The 20,386-nt window shown below is 36.7% G+C and overlaps 1 non-coding gene across 1 annotated transcript; it reads right to left on the bottom strand.

Annotated features, from left to right (window-relative positions):
- Positions 1 to 19,398: 19,398 nt before the first annotated feature.
- LOC145593224 (small nucleolar RNA R71) lies at positions 19,399 to 19,504 on the bottom strand. Its single transcript, XR_014102598.1, has one exon. It is a non-coding gene; the product is annotated as a small nucleolar RNA R71 (small nucleolar RNA).
- Positions 19,505 to 20,386: the final 882 nt, after the last annotated feature.

The raw sequence follows: 20,386 nt of genomic DNA, 5'->3' as shown, positions 1-20,386 counted from the left end.
GCCAAGCTTGGGACTAGTAACCAATGGGGTGAATCGGCTTGTAATGTGGCTAATAAACAACAAAAAGTCGAGGCAACAACATGGGTAGCAAGAAGGGAACAAATGTATCTACAATCATCTGAAGGTCACCTAAGAGAACAAATGCCTTTGTCCTCCTCAATGTGCATAATATTGAGTCATGCAAACATTACTCAAAGTTGCAAACCAATACTCAAATTCATTGACATACCAGGAACTAACACACAATTCCTAACCAAATCAACTAGTCAAGCACTATATTTACAAGTAGTTGGGCAAAATTGACGTATGTTAAGACATCCAAGTAACCAAATATCAAATCATGGCTAACCTATCCACAATGCTCATCATCATATACCAAGAATCAAAACAATTTTCAAGTATGGGGCACAGGGAAGCATGATTTACAATTCATTGGAACGTATTTTTGGATTTTTTTTTTCAATTTTTTTGTATTTTTTCATTTTTTTCAAAGCAATAAAGCTATACTAAAAAGCAATAAATCTATACTAAAACACACTAAAAATAAAAGAAAGAGAAAAAGAAAGATACCAAATCCAAAAATCTCCCCCAAGCCAAGATTAGACAATGTCCTCATTGGCTCGCGAACTAGCCCAGCACGGCTGATCCTCATCATCCTCATCCTTGGAGCCAAATCCTCCACCGCTGTCACCTGCACCACCTGCACCAGAAGAACTACCACCAAAATAGTTAGGGTGAAACCCCCCCCCCCCGTCGGTCCCCCAAAAGGAATGTCCTGGCCATACCCATGGAAAGATGAATAGTCGGTATAAATACCACGGGCGGTGGGATCTCTATCGTATCCCTAGGGTGGGGGCTGAAACCAATCAAGGTAAATAGCATCGTTGGGAATATTACCCCGACGACCATAATCATCGTACATGGGATACAGGGCTCGACCCTAGTTCCTCTCAAGATACCCTAATCGTGAATCTAGGGAGCCAACCATCCTCCTAAGGTCACCATGTGAATGCTCTATACGTCCTATGGCCTGACCTATACTCTATAGGTCCCAAACTGTCTTAGAGTTAGTCCTAGGTGGAGGTGGAGGCATGCGGGGTGGTGATGGTACTACCACGGGTTGGGGTGGTGGAACTGACTGTGCTTACCCTCGGGCGTGGGCAACTAGCATGTCATGTGTAAGACTCTAGCCTAGGGGGAAAGACAGTCAAATCGGGGTTAGGCAGGGGAAAGATAGGCAATGGTTGCTCAGCTCCTAACCTAACACACCAATGGGGGATTTGCTGGCTATCCAATCTTACCCAACCCAAGTCCTCAAGGTGCCTAGTGTTCATGTAAGTGTCCGACCAACAGTTAGTGAGACCGTGAGGCCTACTCTCAACAAACCCGGCTTTCTTGATTGATATCCTAGTAATTAGGCCTCCTAATTGGATAGGGGTACTAGCCGTCTTACTAGCCGTGACATGTCTACTCAGGTGGTGGATAATGTATCTACCCATGTTCAGTTTACCATACCCAAACACATAATGTCCAATTACAGCTAGTTCGTTGGTTTGTGCATTATGTGGTTCATTCCTACCTAAAAAACAAACACCCGAAAATATTTGCCATATTTTAGGGACTGGGTGATGAATAGGTCAGGCACTAGCATGTTGGGCGTTAGGGGCCGGCAAACCAGTTAAAACACGGTATACATCATCCTTTTTATATTCTTCATGCCAATGGTAAGGTAATTTAGATTCCAAATCAAATAATTTACAGAATTCTAAATAAGTTAAACTAATATTCCTATTGTTCAACCTAAAAAACAAATTCGGCCCATTTTTACAATTTACAACATTCAAAGAGGAAAGAAATTCACATGTCACTTCACGATATGTAGGATAATGCATATCAACAAATTTTCTCATTCCTATATCGTTCATGAATCGTCTAACATAATCAAATAAGCCTAGAGACTCGAGAGTAGGGCGGTGTAACTAGAGCTGTCAAAAGCTGACCCGACCCGAAATACCGACCCTAATCCAACCTATTAACCGACCCATCTGAACCCGAAAAAAATGGTGACCCGAACCCGACCTGAAACCAACCCTAGACCCGAGTTGACCCGAGTATTTGAGACCCGAACCCGAACATTAACCGACCCAGAGACGACCCAACCTGAATGTAACCCGTAAATTATTGACCTGAAACCGAACCCGACCTGAACCGAAATTGACCCAAACCCGTTTTAACCCGTTAAAACCCGAAATCAACCCGACATGTTCCTAACCCGACCCGAATTCAACCCGATCTGTTCCTAACCCGACCCGAATTTAACCCGACCTACTACAAACCCGAGCCGAATCAACCAGACTTGTTATTGACCCGACCCAAATTCAACCCGACTTGTTATTAAATCAATATGTATAGGTAGTTATCTCATGTTGGTATTAGAACGGAAATTGAATCCTAATTCTATTCCTTCAATATTTCACCTTAAATTTTAAGAGGTTAGTTTCACAAGTTCACAACATGTTAGAGACGAAACAATTGAGAAATGTGACATATGGTTTTCTATGAAAATAAAATTCAAGATGGACATTGTGCCATATGAAATAACTAAAAAAAAGCTTGATATTCAGTTCATAATTCAACCAACCACTAAATCTTATTCTTATCCTATATTATATATTCTTGCTTGGTAAAATATAAAATAATTAATACATAGTTGAGGACCATAACTTAACCCAAAAAAAAATTTAAATAACATAAAAAAAAAGTCCACATTATATGTAATTGACTTTCGTTTATATTTGTATGTACAATGTATAACAACCATAACTCAACAACGTGGGAACCAAACTCTCATTATGAACTGAATATCAAGCTTTATTTTAATATATGATAACTGAAAGTAATAATAACTAAATGAAGTTCACCAAACATCGAAATTATTGGAAAAAAAAACAGAAAAATAGCAGCAAAAGCAACAACTCATAAACATGAGCTGATGTCCTTTCTAATACTGATAGTTTGATACAACGGAGGACTAAAGCACGAGAACAAACTTTCCTGAAAATGTGCAGAAGGTAAGCATCAAAGTAGAAGAAAATGAGCAGAAGGTAACACTTTAATATCCTCAAATAAGCTCAATCAGAAACTTTATTATAGAAAGAGTGAAGCAAAAAAGGCTCAAATGATAGCAATTCCAATTATTTTAGACCACCAAATGATAGCAATACATCATCACCAAAACAAGGTGGTTACAATTAAACAGGAATATAAACTAAAGAGTTTAAACTAGAATGCTGAAATGACAGTAAGACTCAGGCAGGCAGCAGGCCTTAATCCTTAATTTGAGGTTTTAAACCAGTGAGCCAATGAGGGTGAGTGACATCCACCTGCAAAAAGATAAGCAAACAAACAGAAAAGAGAGAGACATAATAGTGTTATAAAGATTCAAAAACATTACATTCATTTTAAAAAAAATCAAATACAACTTACAAATCTGGCTATGCAGAAATATCATCCACGTCCTTCTCCTTCTCCACCTCAACGCCATCTTTCTCCAACTCAACATAACCATAAAACCAAATTTTGAGTTGTTATCAAAGCTTCGACATGTTTGTGCAAAAGTGAACTCCTCCATCTGTTTAAGACTCTGCCACCCATGCTAAAAGAAGATTCGGAAGCAACCGTAGTAATAGTAATAGCAAGAATATCTTTAGCTATACGACCAAGACTTGGGAAAGTTGTTGATTGCTCCTTCCAATAACCCAAAATATCGAATTCCTCATTAGCATTACAAGGTTGTAAAGGCAATTCTAAGTATAATTCTAATTCAGATTTACCCATGTCACCACTAGCAACATCAGCAACAAAATTCTGAAATCACAAATAAAAAAGATCAAAACAGAATAACCCACAAAAGTGATTAACATATTGAATAATGATAATACTTGTTGTTATCTTACCGCATAAACTTTACAAGTCTTGCGTGGACGATATGCATCTGAATTTGAACTATCTTGGGAAGAAAAAGTAGGAAGAGGCTCCTTGTAATGGTTAAACAATTGAACAAATTCATAATACACCTCCTGAACTTTTGTTTCAACCATGTGAGCTTCATACAAATCCTTGAAAAGATGTCTCAAAAATTTCAACTTAAACCGAGGATCAAGAATTGCAGCAAAAGATAGTAGCACAGAGTAACAGACCAATATTTATCAAACTTGGAACGCATAAGATCTGCCATTTCTTTGAGTTTTGGATCATCCCCTTTAGAAGCAGCCACTAATAGTGACTCAATTCTACAAATGTTGGCAATATAAAGATTGGAAGTGGGATATTCAGAACCGGAAAACAAATTAGTAATGTCATAAAAGGGTTCAAGAAAATCACACATTTTTTCTACTGTTTCCCATTCATGAGCAGTAAGCGCCAAATGATGGCTCTATATCCTGTTGAACATTTTCACAGCCGGTAAAAGATCAAGAGCTCGACGAAGCATTAAGAAAGTAGAATTCCATCTAGTAGGAACATCCATCCATAGCTTTATACCTGTAGCTAAATTACAACTAGTAACACACCGCTCAAACTTATTAAGTCTAGCTTCAAAATCAACATACTTCACATTCTCCCGAACTTTTGCAACAGATTCATCAATGACTTTCAAACCTTCTTTGACAATTAAGTTTAAGATATGGGCAGAGCATCTAACATGAAAATATTTGCCGTCAAGAGGTAATTTAGCCATTGCATCCAATCCAATTTGGAGTTTCTCAACCATAGAATCCATATTACTTGCATTGTCAATAGTCATACTACAAACGTTTCTTTCAATGCCCCAATCTTTGATCAAACTAAAAACCAGATTATAAATTTCATGACCAGTATGGGGAGGTAGAAAATGCCTAAAGTTCAGCACCTTAGACTGTAATTTCCAGTCATTATCCACAAAATGGGCCGTAAGAGACAAATAACCACGAGTAATACAAGCTGTCCATACATCACAAGTCAAGGAAACTTTACTTGATAAGGCCATACGTATATTACGAACATATTGCTTTAACACATCATGCTCTGTCATGCACCATTTCAATATTGTGTTTCTAGAAATAGTTCTAACCTTGGAATTCAAATATGTATGCAATTCCCTAAACCCCTCATGTTCAACAATACTTAAAGAATAACCATGCTTCAATATAGCTCTAGCAAATAACTTACAGTATTTTTTTTTGGTTAAATGGAGATGCAGGAGACTCATTAGACTTATCTGAGTCTTTATATTCTGGGCACTTTTCAAGGTGTCTCTTTAGATTAGACGTACCAGTTGTACCAGCAAGTTTCTGGATTAATCTTTTGCAAAACTTGCATGCAGCATGTTCACCATTAACCTCAAAATTCTGCTAAATAGGAGACCGCTTTCCTTGAATTGGAGATATTGATTGATGGGGTTCAGGTGTTGGTGTAGTTCCAACACTCATGCATGTAATTGATGCTTGCTCAAGCTCAAAGTCACTTGCTACACCAAACAAACAGGCAAAGATTAGGAGTAAGATCAATAAAAAATGCGTAATTTACTAATTTATAATTAATTAGAATGAACTATACCTCTTTCAGTTGCATAGTCAAATTCAAACATTTCTCCAGTCATGATTTTTTGATTCCTTTAACACCAAAAAAATAGCATATTAAGTGAGTTGAATCAAAGGGTACTATATTATTATTTGCATTCTAAACAACATGACACCCAAATAGATCCATACATGGAATGAACATCTTTAAATTGTATATGGCGAATGGAGAGAATGGAGATGGGGGTAAGTAAAGGATAATAGTGAGAGATAACCACAAGCAACCAAATTGTAAAAATCAACTTCAAATTGTATATCTAAAAACTGTATACAGACAACCAAATTAAATATCTATTATTATTCGACATTAAAATGTAAAGATTAAGTTTAACATGTTAAAATTAACTTCAAATTGTAAAAATTAAACCGGTTAGTTAAGCAAAAATTATCTAAAAAACAATTATAATGTTTAGATCCAAAAATTTAAATAGCTTGTATAATTGTATAAATCGATTACCAAGAATTTGGAGTGATTTCTCCTTGTTGAAGAGAAAAAGTGATGATGAGAGGTGGTGGAGTAGGCGGCCGAGTAGAGGCGCAAATCTATGGTTTTCCACATTCTGGATCTTTGGAGAGTAGACTTATAGGCATAGGAAAATCTCTGAATCTTAGTATATTTAGGAAGGTGGCACTCTATTGGCAAGATTGGCGACATTATCGATTATTTTCCCCATAAAATCTCTATTGTGATTGATTTTTTTTCCTAATTATCTTCAACTTCCTCTTTTTTTTCCTTTTTTTTTTTTAAAGGAATATCTTCAACTTCCTATATGAGCTATATGAGGTAAGGTGAATAGGTGATAGTGATTTTGCTAATCAAATCAGGCAAATGTATCTTTTTTTTTTTTTTTTTTTTTTCTAAATTTATCTTCAACTTCCATGTAACTATTTAAGCTCCTTTTATTGGTCCTTTTTTCAAATTTTATTATTCCCTTGCCTATTATATATTTTTTAAATGTTTTGATTTGGAGTTTACAAAAATTTACAAAAAAAAAAAAAAATTAATTTGGAGTTTAAAAAAATTTATAAAAAAATCAATAAAAATAATTTAAGTTTAAGTTCAAATTCAGTAACTTTAAAGAAGAAATATAATAGAAAATGAGTAAAAATAATTTCATTTCAGCAAAAATAATTTCAGTTCAGTAAAATTAATTTTAGTTCGGTAAAATTAATTTCAGTTCAGTAAAAATAATTTAAGTTCAGCAAAAATAATTCTAGTTCAGTAAAAATAATTTCACTTCAGCAAAAATAAGATGAAGTGAACGGGGCTTATATATATCTTATCTAAACTTATTAGCTCGAATTTAAACTTCTCTGAAATTATTTCTCTTACAGTAAATGAAGAAATTGATAATGATTAAACGTGAACGTCATTACATGAATTGTTAGCAGACCGACAAAACAAATGTAACCGGACTCAATATGACCGACGTGATATCAACCTTAAACCCATATTAATCCAATATTTGATACCTGAACATGACCCGACTTGATTATTATAACCCGAGAATGACAAGACTTGGAAAGGACCGACCTGATTATAACCCGACAAATTATTGACTTGAACTGAACCCGAGAATGACCCGACTTGATTATAAGTTATAACATGCAAATTATTAACCGAACCCGACTTGAACCCCATAATGACCCGTCTTGGAAATGACCCGACCCGATTATAACCCGCAAATTATTTGACTTGAACCGAACCCGACTCGAACCCGAGAATGACTCGACTTGGAAATGACCCGACTTGATTATAACCCGCAAATTATTGACTTGAACCGAACCCGACTAGAACCCAAGAATGACCCGACTTGGAAATGACCCGACTTGATTATAACCCACAAATTATTGACTTGAACCGAACCTGACTTGAACCCGAGAATGACCCGACCTGATTATAACCCGTAAATAATTCACTTGAACCGAACCCGACTCGAACCCGAGAACGACCCTAACTCGTTTAAACCTGTAAAGACCCGAATTTAACCCGACCTATTTTTCACCCGACCCGAATGTAACCCGACCTAAACCCGACCCAAACCCGATAAGATGTATGACCCGACGTGACCCGACTCAAGCATGACCCAACCCGAACCCGACCCGCATATGTTATGACATTAACCCGTATTGACCCGACCCGAGATGACCCGACTCAAACCCGACTCGTTTACCCGAATTGACAGCTCTAGGTGTAACCACCGTGAAGGGATTACCTCACGCTCATAGAGCTTTTCGAGCTGTTCCTATGTTGGGGTAGTGATTCAGATGGTTGGCCACTATGGAAGTTGCAAATCCGGATCATATTGTTGGCTCGAACTAGAATTCCTCTCAAGTAGTGATCTTGCCTTCTTTGATGCCATTTGGTAATATGGGTTTGTAAAAAAAGTTGTTTAGAAATGGGTAAAATTGGTATAGAAGTGTAGAGGATGAAGAGAGGGGTAAGAATATGTGTTTATTTTTGAATTTGGGTAAGAAATGGAGAGGAAATCTTAGAGAGAAGGTAGAGAAAATTGAGTTTTTAGAGAGAGAAAGTATGGTGGAAAGAGAAAAAATGGGAAAAGAAAGAAGGAGGAAGAAGAAGAAAGAAGGGGAAAAGAACGGGTAGGCTCGCCCCCGTTCGGGCGATCTGATGTGATTTCTTTTCTTCTTCTCGCACCCAGTCGGGCGCCATCTCGCCCGATCGGGCGGGAAAAATGTCCGTACTCGTCAACTTTCGCGACCGGTCAGGCGCGTTACAGCTCTATGAGTATGAGAATTTTCTTCTCTTTTCTCCAATTTTGGCTAACTCTTTTCCTTCAAACCTGTACAAAAACTCATAAAACTCATTAAATTCTCTCCTCTCTCCTCACTCTAAGAAAAGGAAAGAAGACTAAACTAAAAAGCAAGAAAATACAGGTTGCCTCCCGGAAAGCCCTGGTTTATCTAGGTCCCGCATGACCCTCTTACCACACGTCGAGAAGTTAAGACCCTTGGCCTATCGCCTGGTCGGGCGGTTTTTAGACCACGACTCTTCTTCCTTACACGCCCAGTAGGGCGCCAACTCACTCTATCGGGTGAATCCTCCTTGGCTCGAACTGGTGGTTCTTCGTTCGCAAGGGAACTCTTTTTGGCCTTTGGTTGACTTGGTCTTTCACTTGATTGAGCAATTGCAACTCGATCTGATGGAACTCTCATTATAGGCTCAGTTTTCGCAGCTTGCTCACTTGTCTCTACCTTCTCATCGTCGAAGCCAAGGCCTTCACAGTAAAGGGCTCTTTCTATTGCATCAACTTCCTCTTGCCATCTGTTTGTTTCTCCTGTAGAAGATGCAACACAAGATACCGCCTCCAAAGGATCTTTAACAAGAGCTTGGGGCTTATTAGAGCAATTATCAACCATATCAATGCTAAAACACTTCTCCTCTGTCATGGGGCTTTTAGGGGTAATATTCAAATTAAAAATAATTTCATCATCCCCTACCGATAGTGCCAGTTTACCACATTTTACATCTATAATTGCTCTTGCAGTATTAAGGAATGGTCTACCCAAAATAATTGGAGTTTGCAAATCCTCAGCCATATCAAGAACAACAAAATCAACAGGTATATAAAATTTACCCACTCTAACAGGAACATCCTCTAAAACACCTAGGGGTATTTAAAAGAACGGTCGGCCATTTACAAAGTAATATTGGTAGCTTTTAATTTATCCATATTTAGCTTAGAACACACAGACAATGGCATGACACTAACGCTAGCACCCAAATCACATAATGCATTATCAATCATCAAATTGCCAATATGACAAGGGATAGAAAAACTACCCGGATATTTTAGTTTAGGTGGAGATTTATTTTGTAGTACGACACTACATTCTGCAGTAAAAGCGACTGTCTCTACCTCACTAATAGACCTTTTCTTAGTCAATATTTCCTTCATAAATTTAGCATATGCAGGAATTTGTGTAATTAGTTCTGTGAAAGGAACCGTTACCTGCAAATCTTTCACCATCTCTAGGAACTTACCAAACTGCTTATCCAAATTTGTTTTTAAATGTCGATTGGGGAATGGAAGTTTGATAACTGGATTTTGTACTCCGCTATTCTCATCCTGAGTTGCAGCCTTCCCTGGAGTTGTACCCTGCAATGTACTATTAGAAATATTAGTACTACCCTTGAGCCCTATAGGGCTAATAGCAACATTGTTTGGCTTAACAGAATCAAGATTAACATTTTCATTAAAACAGGTTCATCATCTCTGGGCATAGGGGGCCCATCATAGTGTGTCCTCAGAGTAATTGCAAAAGCTTGATCTGTAGGTCTGGTTGGCTGAGATGGTAGGGCTCCCTGTTGACGGGCTTGTAGAGTAGAGGAGATATGCGCAATTTGATTATCTACAATTTTATTATGGGCAATGATTGAATCAATTTGAGCATCTCTACTCTCCATGTGCTTTTGCATACTAGCTAGCATAGCTCTAATTTCTGACAAAGCAGGGTCAGAAGATGAGGAAGGTTGTTGTGGTTGGTTTTTCTGGCCAGCGTTAGGATGGTAATATTTCTGCTGTAGGGGTGGCGGGTTTTGAACATTAGTGCTCCTGTAGGAAAGATATGGATGGTTCCGGAGCCCAGGATTGTAGGTGTTGGAGTATGGGTCATTCAGCCTATAGGCTTGAAAGGCATTAACTTGCTCCACGGAACTCTTGTAATCTTGTTCCCAATGACCTACAATTCCACAATTTTCATAGAAAGCCTCATTAGAATTATTATTAATAGCAGAAACATTAGCTATATTTGCAGTTATAAGATTATCTAATTTTTGACAAATAGAGGTTAATTGAACTTGCAAAAAGGATACGGAGTCAACATTATGTTTTCCCTTGTTAGCAAAACCTCTAGGATTCCCATACTGGGAATTGTGAATTGCCATACCTTCGATAACTTGACCTGCATCATCGACATTAAGATTCATAAACCTCCCACTAGCTGCAAAATCTAAAATTGTTCTAGATGAATTTCCAATCCCATTATAAAAAGCTTGGATCAACTGCCACTATGCTAGATTATGGTGGGGAAACTCTCTCTGTAGATCCTTGAATCTTTCCCAAGCCTCATATAAAGTTTCATCTGGCTCCTGGGCAAAGTTTTGAATTGCACTCCTTAGTAAAGCTGTCCTCTCTACAGGTTAATATTTGTTATAAAAGTTTAAAACAAGAGTCTCCCAGTTAGTAATACCCAGTGCAGTTCTATTCAAACCATTAAACCACAATTTAGCCTTCCTACATAAAGAGAAAGGAAAAAGGATCTCCTTGATTTGGTCTTGTGTGACTCCAGCTTGCTTGATGGTATTGCAATATTGACAGTAGTCTGCAACATGAAGATTTGGGTCTTCACCCTTAGCTCCACTGAATTGCTTCTTTTCTATCATCGTGATAAATTGGGGTTTAATCTCGAATTGCACTCCATCAAGAGTCGGAGTGGGAGTAAGGTGTGGAAAATCTGTCAGTGACGGCTGCGAATAATCGCTAAGCTTGCGAGGTGGAGGAGGTGGTGGTACCGTCATCTCTGATTCAGGTTCTGAAAAAGCTTTCGAATCGCTAGAATCAGATGGGGATTCCGAAGGTGGATTACCTCCAGAAGTGTCTCGTATCTGCTTGTAAAAATTCTTCTGTCTATGAAAAGATCGTTCGATCTCAGGATCGAAAGGCATGTAACCTGATCTGGAACACCTGGGCATAAAAAAAGAACTAAACGACAAATATGAGAATTGTCCCAAAGAACTCACGTTCCCTGGGATGAAGGAAAATAATCTAGACTACACAAACAATTAGAAATAAAAATAAAACCATTTCCCCGGCAACGGCGCCAAATTTTGACAGGCGAAAGTCGTATCACCTAATCAAAAGTATTACCTAAATCCTTTAACTCAAGTAGATAGGGAAGTAGGGTCGAATCCACAAAGAAACTAGTCTTTCTATTCCAAATTAATTAAAGCAATCTAAATTATTAAGTAACCAATTATTAAAATCGAATGGGAACCAAAATACTAAGATTAAAGGTAGAGAAAGATCAATGAATAAAAGACCTAGGGCATAAGTTCACCAATAAATAATATTCCAGGGCAAAGCACAATAATCAATCATCAATGCATAAATTAATCAGATTATAAAGGGCTTTCGCTACATATTACAATCACAGAATTAATCTACCGGTATTAAATCTCATCTCTCGAATCTCGACTTAACCATTTATAAATTAACCTGCCTATTGAAACTAAGCCTAAACATCAATTCTCATCTCTCGAATCTCGAATCAATATTGCTAAACTCATACATAAAAGACCTGCGCAAGTCTAGTTGTATAGCATTAAATCAATCAATAGGAAATTAATCAAGCATTGACAATCAACAACAATAAGTTACCCCTTCATATTATTTATGGATCCCCATAAACCCTAGAAAGAAAACTACTCACACATAATTAAAACTAAACTAATCAAAACAATTAAACAAGACATGATGAAATAAAGAAATTAAAAAACTGAAAATAATAGAGAAGGAATCGTTACCAAAATTAATGGAAATGAATTGTATTAAGAACAAGGTTGTAGAGTTGTAGAGAGAGAAACAATGAGAGAAAACTAATCTAAAAACTAAGTAGTGAGAGAAAGTTAAGATAAAAAGGTTAAAGAGAGAGTAATCGTATCAAAACAACTAAAAACGTATTTATACAAAGCTCCTAAAATCCTAATTAGAAACTAAGTAAAAATCACCGGAAATCACACTCCAAAACACGCGCCTGGTCGGGCGCCACACCACCCGATCGGGCCCGCATTTTTGAACCATAGAGCTTCTCTCGCGCCCGGTCGGGCGCGAGATCGGGCGAAGAGGGCTTCTCTTCTTCTTCCACCCCGCCCGGCCCGGCGCGCCTTCTGGCTGAGCCTCTTGAGCTGGGCAAGGCCACTTGGAAAGCTTTGGACTTCTTGATTGGGCCCCGATCTTTGGGCCCAACCCGAGTTTCCTCTTTGGGGCTTGAATATTCGGTCTAAATGCCTCGGTATAATGATCGTGCTCCTCCAATGCTCGTAGTCGCTTCATAAAATCCCGGGAAATGCTCCAAATGTGCAATTCCTTACAAAACTCAACCAAAACTACGAAAACACTAGAAAACACTAATTAGTAATAAAAGTGGCTCTAAAGAGCCAAAAACACTACCAATTACGACCAAGGGATGGGGGTAAAACACTATATAAAATAGACATATCAAGAACCCAAAAGTTAAGAAGATGAAGAGTATTAGACTTGCAGTTGCTGATTATTGTTTTGCTGAAAACTACGATGGTGTTGACTGTATTTAAATGCTGTATTTTTACACTACTACAAAAAACCCCTAATAAGTCGGACTTTTAGAGTCACCTGTACATAAGGTGCGACTTATAAACCTATCGAGTCGCCTCATACTTATTCGGCGACTTGTTAAGTTGGGGTTAAAATCAACAAAGCACATAACGAGTTGCCTAATATATATGAGGCGACTTGATAGGCTAACAAGTCGCCCCATATATGCATGCGACTCTATAACCCGAGTTATTTGGTGGTTTAAATTAGATTTTCAAAGTCACCTGTACATAAGGTGCGACTCGAAAACCTGTCAAGTCACCTTATACATATTAGGGAACTCAATAGGTGAGTTTTGTTAGCTATGACTCTCACCTAATATGAGTCGCCTAATATGTATAAGGCGACTTAATAGGTTAATGAGTCGCACCTTATATGTAGGTGACTTTGAAAATATAATTTAAGCCACCGAATAAGTCAGGTTATAGAGTCACATGCATATATGATGCGACTTGTAAACCTATCAAGTCACCTCATGTATATTAGGTGACTCGTTAGGTGCTTTAATTTGTTGATTTTAACTCCAACTTAACAAGTCACCTAAGTAGTATGAGGCATGTTTACAAGTCGCACCTTATATACAGGCGACTCTAAAAGTCCGACTTGTTAGGTTTTTTATTATATGACCACTACCTAATAAGTCGCCTAATACGTAAGATGTGACTCGATAGGTTGATTCTTACAATATATTTAAAATAGTTACAATATCATATATATATATATATATATATATATATATATATATATATATATATATATATATATATATATATATATATATATATATATATATATATATATATATATATATATATATATATATATATATATATATATATATATATATATATATATATATATATATATATATATATATATATATATATATATATATATATGTAACTTTGGCACAATGGCGAGAACTTCAACCTTCCAGGAAAAGAACCAGAGATCAAGCATGCTAAGTAGCATAAACATTGACATTATATGAGCTAACAAAAGTAGTTGGAAATTTTTTTTGATTTTTTACGTGTCGCCTCTTTCAACACAAGTGACACCATAGATTAACCTATGGAGTCGCCACTTTCAACACAAGTAACACAATAGCTTAACCTATAGAGTCGCCTAACAACTAATATGAGACTTATATAAAAGCTATCGAGTTGCCTAAAGTTGGAAGCTATCGTGTCGGTGGCTGTAGAGTCGCCTTTGAGGCGACTCGTTAGGTCATTTACAGGAGACTCGATAGGGGTTTTTTTGTAGTAGTGTTATTTTAATTTATTTTATTTTTTTATGGTTTACTTGTTCTATTTTTTATGGATTATAAGTTACTAACAAGGGTTATAGGGGTTACTTATTATAAGTTTTAGGGATTACTTATAAAGGTTATAGGGGTTACTTATTAAAGTTTATAGGTGTTACTTCTTAAGGGTTATACAGATTACTTATAAGGGTTATAGGGGTACTTACTAAGGTTTATAGGGGTTATTTGTTGAGGGTTATAGGGATTACTTATAAGGGTTATAAAGGTTACTAATTAAGGTTTATAAAAGTTACTTACTAAGTGTTATAGGGATTACTTACAATCGTATTAGGGGTTAATTATTAAGAGTCAATTGTTTTGTTTAGTTGGAGTTACTAATTAGTTTATGCTAATTCATTTTATTATTTTATTTTGTGAAACAGAGAAACTTTAGTTTTTTTTTTCTTCTGAAATTTATAATCTGCCTCGTGAAGAAGTGATGACATTGGTTGGTGAAGAGTTTATATCAAGCCGTGTTATGGACTGTTTTTTTATTTTGCTAAATTATTTGGAGATGCAAAAGAACGATGATGGTTTCAAGATTTATTTTGGTGGAGAATTTTTTGGTAATTAACTTATGATGATTGTTATTTTTTGTGTTAATTTATATTTGTTTTCCTCATTTGAATTGTTTTATTTTGTCTAGTATCCTTTATTGCGTTTTATATATACTAGAGAAGGAAGCCCTGATGAATTAGAAGTGTTTGGAGCTTGGGGTCATTGGCTTGAATCTGTTCAAATGATGGAGTTTCTAGATGCTATGTTGGTAGTTACTTTGATATTTTTATCTATATGAAGATTTTCAATACAATTTTTAATAGCTATGAAATTTGATTTTATGTTCTTTCTTTTTGTATACAGATTTTTATTCCAATTTACTATGGCAATCACTATTTTGCTGTTTTGATAAACTTTTATACCAACACTGTCAATTATTTGGACAACAGACGATATTATTTGGGTGTTGGAAGGAATTGCACTAAGACATTTGATGGTCATCATACATATTATTATACATTGACTTGGCACTTGGTATGTATTATTATTGAATTGGTAGTTAAGTTTAATCTTTACTTATATTTTGTCATTTTGATTTTTTTTTTCTATAATTCGCAGAGAATTCTCATGTCAAAATAAATGGTTAGGAAGAACCATGATCAAGGTCATCATGTCAGGGAATTTGATATTCGTATGCTACAACTTGATTCTCAAGATTGTCCAAAGAATACAGATTGTGGGGTTTTCTGTTTGTATCATTGTTTGTCGTTTGAAGGTCAAGATTTTTATTGTAAAAACTTAACTAAGGTAATGTTTTTATTTCCTAATTCTTATTAAATCATATTTTTATTTACAGCTTATTTATGACTTTGATTTGTTTTGTATTTGTAGGCAGTTGAGCGACGTCGATATCCAGCTGAAATATGTGCTTCGTTGGTTTTGTGCAACTTGAACCTAGTACGGGATGAGGTTGTTAATAAGGTTCAGAAGTTTCCTGATAACAACAAAGAATTGTATGAAGAAGTTATGATAAATGATGAATTTGATCGTCAAGAACAACTTGCCTTGGCAGAAGAAGAAGCTAAGAAAAGGGCAAAACTAAAGGCAGAAGAATAAGCATTAGTGGCTACTACTATTGAGGCAGAGAAACATGCAGAAGAGGGTAAACTGAAGGGAGGGAAGCCAAAGGACAACAAGTCACAAGCCCCTAAAAAAGTAGGCACTCTCAGAAAGTAAGAATGAAATTTCTATTATGTCAATATGCTAGTTTGAACAAAGTTTATGTGTTTTTAATAGTAAAGTTGTAATCACATTGATATATATATATATATATATATATATATATATGATTGTTTTCTTTTGTTATTTTTGAGTCATATTGTTAATAAATAATAGGGGTTACTTATGTAAGCTTATATTGGTTACTTAATATGGATTGTGTGTATAGTTATGTTTTATCACTGTATTTACTAGGATAACATAATAGCAATTAGTTACTATCATGAGATGGTTTACTTAATATCAAAATACCAATTACTTAATAGTTTGAGAGGGGTTACTTAATAGCATTATATGGATTACTTAATGGTATAATATCAATTACTTAATAGTATGATAGGTTTTACTTAATAGCATTATAAGGATTACTTAATGGCATAATAGCAATTACTTAATAGTATGATAGGGTTTACTTAATAGCATTAGAAGCATTACTTAATGGCATAATAGCAATTACTTAACAGTATGATATGGTTTACTTACAAGAATTAGAGGGGTTACTTAATAATATGAGAGGGGTTACATAATATCATAATAAAACAAGGTCTGAAATTTAAATGTAGAAACATTGTTTATAGTACATAAATATCCTATCATAAAGAAATTAAAATAACTTTGGATTTTTTATTGGTGTGATTGTTCCAAATTCTCTTATATCTCCTTTTGTTGTCATTGCTTTTGTTCTTTTCTTGTTTCCTTGCTTTCCTTTCTCAAAATGTCCTTTTATTCTCTTGCTTCTTCCCTTGGTGTTTGCTCTTTCTGGATCCATTACAGTAGGAATTTGTTCTTCTGTTTCTGTTGTTGCAGTAGTCTTGTTTTGCTGCATTGTTTCTGCTTCTTGACTTGTTGCATCTTCTCCTTCCTGCATTAAAAAAAGGTTTAAGTTATATAGGATACACTGGTATATTTAATTGACAGTTGGGGGTTACCTTTTCCAATCTGTTTCTTATTTCATCTGCTAGTATATCAAGCTTTTTAAACTCTGACTCTATTAAGTTTTTGGTCTCTGTGTGCTGTTGGCATTTTAAAATCAGATTGAAGCCTTTTCTTGCCATAATTTGTCTCCATGGAATGTACTTTATTGGAATTGTTTCATTTGCTGCTTCTTCATTGATAACTTGTTATTTGATATGATTTTAGGGTGATTTTGATGCCTTGTTTACTCGATATATTGGCATTTTGGTTCACTTCTATCCTATTTTCATTCAATTTTTGTGTATCCCTTGCTTCACGGGTTGTTAGTGTTTTTGTTGAGATTGTAGGTCTAAAAACAATCATTTGAGGCATATGGATGATAAACCAAGGATAGAAGCCGTGACAATGGAGCAAAATCAAGGAAAATGTGAAGAGAAGGGCCTAGAAGACCCTGCACGGACGTGCCATGTCCTGCACGGCCGTGCAGGATAGTCCCAGCTAAACAAAGCTACTGCCCGATTTGGCACGGGCGTGCAAGGCTTCAGCACGTCCGTGCATCTCCGCCAGCACGTCCGTGCCATAAACTGCACGGCCATGCAGTTAGCCTGGCCAAAACTGAGCTACTACCCGAATCTGCACGTCCGTGCTTAGGGTGGCACGTCCGTGCCACCCCTGGCACGTCCGTGCGCACCAGCAGAAAATCCCGACTCTTGTTTTCTCCGTCCTTTTTATTTGAGGGTTATATAAATACCCCCTTAGACTCTATTGTAAAAAAATCCAAGTTTTCAAAGCTTCCTCTTAGTTTGTAGTTGTAGAAACATAAATACTCTCAAATCATTAGTTAGATTTCAATTATTAGTTTGGAATTCTCAATCTCAATCATTGTAGAAGACAAGTTCCTCCATTGTTATTCAATTTCAAGCTTCAATTAGTAATTTCTCCAACCTTTTTCTACTTAATTTCTGATTTCATTTGCTTTTGCATGTCATTTAAATCTTCTTAAGTTCTTGGTAATTTGTTATTGGATGATAGTTATTTCAATCGTTAACCACTTTCCCCCAATTATTGAAGTAGTTAGAACCCTAATTGTTGATTGCATGTTGATAAATATGAGTTGTGAGTAGTCTTCTTGCTAGGGGTTGGGTGAAGCTCAACCTTTTGGGTTAGTTATGCAAATATGGGAGAAACATTGATGTTTGTATTGCAATTAAATTGATTATATGAGATTGCTTGTTAGTCCTTCATGATAGGATTAGCTACCCTTGACTTAGGAGCTTGATAGCATGATATGCCTAATTTGACATGGAAGTGTAAATTGAGTATGTCATTACTTATTGTAATTTGATTATGTATCATCTATTGCTAGACTAATGAGGAATCTAAGTTTAGTAGTGTGAGTTGTTTTCTTATTGCATGAGGTTGATTTTACATATAGTCCTTGCTATAGCTTGTCTATTTTACTCCCGTTTGCCTAATTGCCTTGGTTGAGTGGATCCCATTCCCTAGTGTCTTTAATCCATTGATTTAGAACCATAGTTTGTTTGTCTACTTGACGAAACCCAATTCACCATTGACTTCGAATTAGCTTAAGTGTTAAGATCTTTAGCAACCATATCCCGTTCCTTGTGGACCGAACTCTTACTTGTCATTATGCTTGGTTTGTAAGGTGTTTGTTAATAAATGTGTTTGATTGAGTGTGGAATGAGCGACCGTTCTAACACCCATCAAAATGGCGCCGTTGCCGGGGAACGGTGTTGTTGATTGCTAATTGATTACTTGAGTCTAGTTCACCATAAACCATAAAAATTTCAAAAAGAATTGTTTCTTTTTGGCTACACTTGTAGCCTTGGTACTAATTGTGTTTGTTGAGAGTGTATGCGCAGAACTCATAACAGGATCTTGGTACCTTACGATCCCGAGATTGAGCAAACTTATAGAAGGAGAAAAAGAGCCGGTTCTAGGCCGTTCAACACTCCCCCAACTAGAGAGACCAATTTCGAGGAGGATCGAGATCAAATGGGTGACGCGGAACCACCACCTCAAAGACCTTTAAAGGAGTTGGGAACTCCGGGAGCTTATAAAGCTTCAAGCGGCAATGCTCCACCCGTCACTCAAGCCAATGACTTCGAGATTCGGCCCGCGATGATAAATTTGATTGAAAGGAGGCAATATAGTGGAGCAAAACATGAGAGCCCTCTTGCACACTTGAACGAGTTCGAGAAATATTTCAACACAATCAAGGTAAATGGGGTAACTCAAGAGTTTGTGAGACTAAAGCTATTTCCTTTTTCTTTGATAGGAAGGGCTCTTGAATGGCTTGAGAAGGAGGTGAGGCCTAACTCCTTGAGAACTTGGGACGAGGTCACCACGGCTTTCTTAGGGAGATTCTATTCTCAAAAGAAGACGGCCGAGGCAAGGGCTTTGATCCAAGGCTTCCGTCAAAGGGCTAGTGAAACCATATATGAGGCATGGGAACGATACAAAGAATATCAAAGGGAGTGCCCTCATCATGGCATTCCATCATATCAAGTGCTTCAAATTTTCTATGGGGGATTGAGCCCACAAGGAAAGACTAACTTGGATGCGGGAGCGGGTGGCCCAATTATGAACAAAACGGAGGAGCAAGTCATCGAGATAATTGAGGATGTGGTGAGACACCACATGGATTGGCAGGAAGGAGAGAGGGAGTCTTTAAGCAAAGGAGGGAATGCGGTCTACTCCGTCGATCACCTCAACGCCATCAATAATTTGACATCTCAAATAGCCAATCTTGGCAAGGAGATGACATCTATCAAGGCAAAGCTAGAGACTTCCACTTCACAACAAGAGCATCCCTCCCAATCTAAGGGGAGAGGTATGAATTCTAACTCTTCTCCTTATACATCTAATAACATGCCACATGGGTGTTTGTTTTGTGAAAATTGTGGGTCATATGACCATGATACCTCTTCTTGTAATTATGATTCCCAACCCCAATCCCATTATGAAAAGGGTAATGATAATGAAAATGAACAGGTCAATGCTTTGTCTTATGATAATAGACCTAGGAATGACAATCAAAGATATTTACCACCTAATCGAAGGGAACAAGGGGGAAATGCTTATAACCAAAGAGGAAATGATTATGATTACCATAACCAAAACCACTGGGGTAATAGGAACCAAAGGGACCAAAATCCCCAAAGTAACTACAACCAACAAGGTGGTTATGGTAACCATAACCATAATAATCAAGGGAATTATGGGAATCAAGGCCAATATCACCAAGGGGGGAACTCTAATAATAGGAATAATTGGAACAACAATAATAATAGAGGTTTTTCTAATCAAAATGCTTCCAATTCAAATGTGAGAGGTAATAGAGCTCCCCAAGATAACTATTATGCCCAAGCACCACC

The sequence above is a fragment of the Chenopodium album genome, chromosome 18 (genome assembly GCF_948465745.1).
Source record: "Chenopodium album chromosome 18, dcCheAlbu1.1, whole genome shotgun sequence".
NCBI lineage: Eukaryota > Viridiplantae > Streptophyta > Magnoliopsida > Caryophyllales > Amaranthaceae > Chenopodium > Chenopodium album.
Note: the sequence above shows the minus strand (reverse complement) of the source record. Positions and strands in the feature narration are given on the sequence as shown.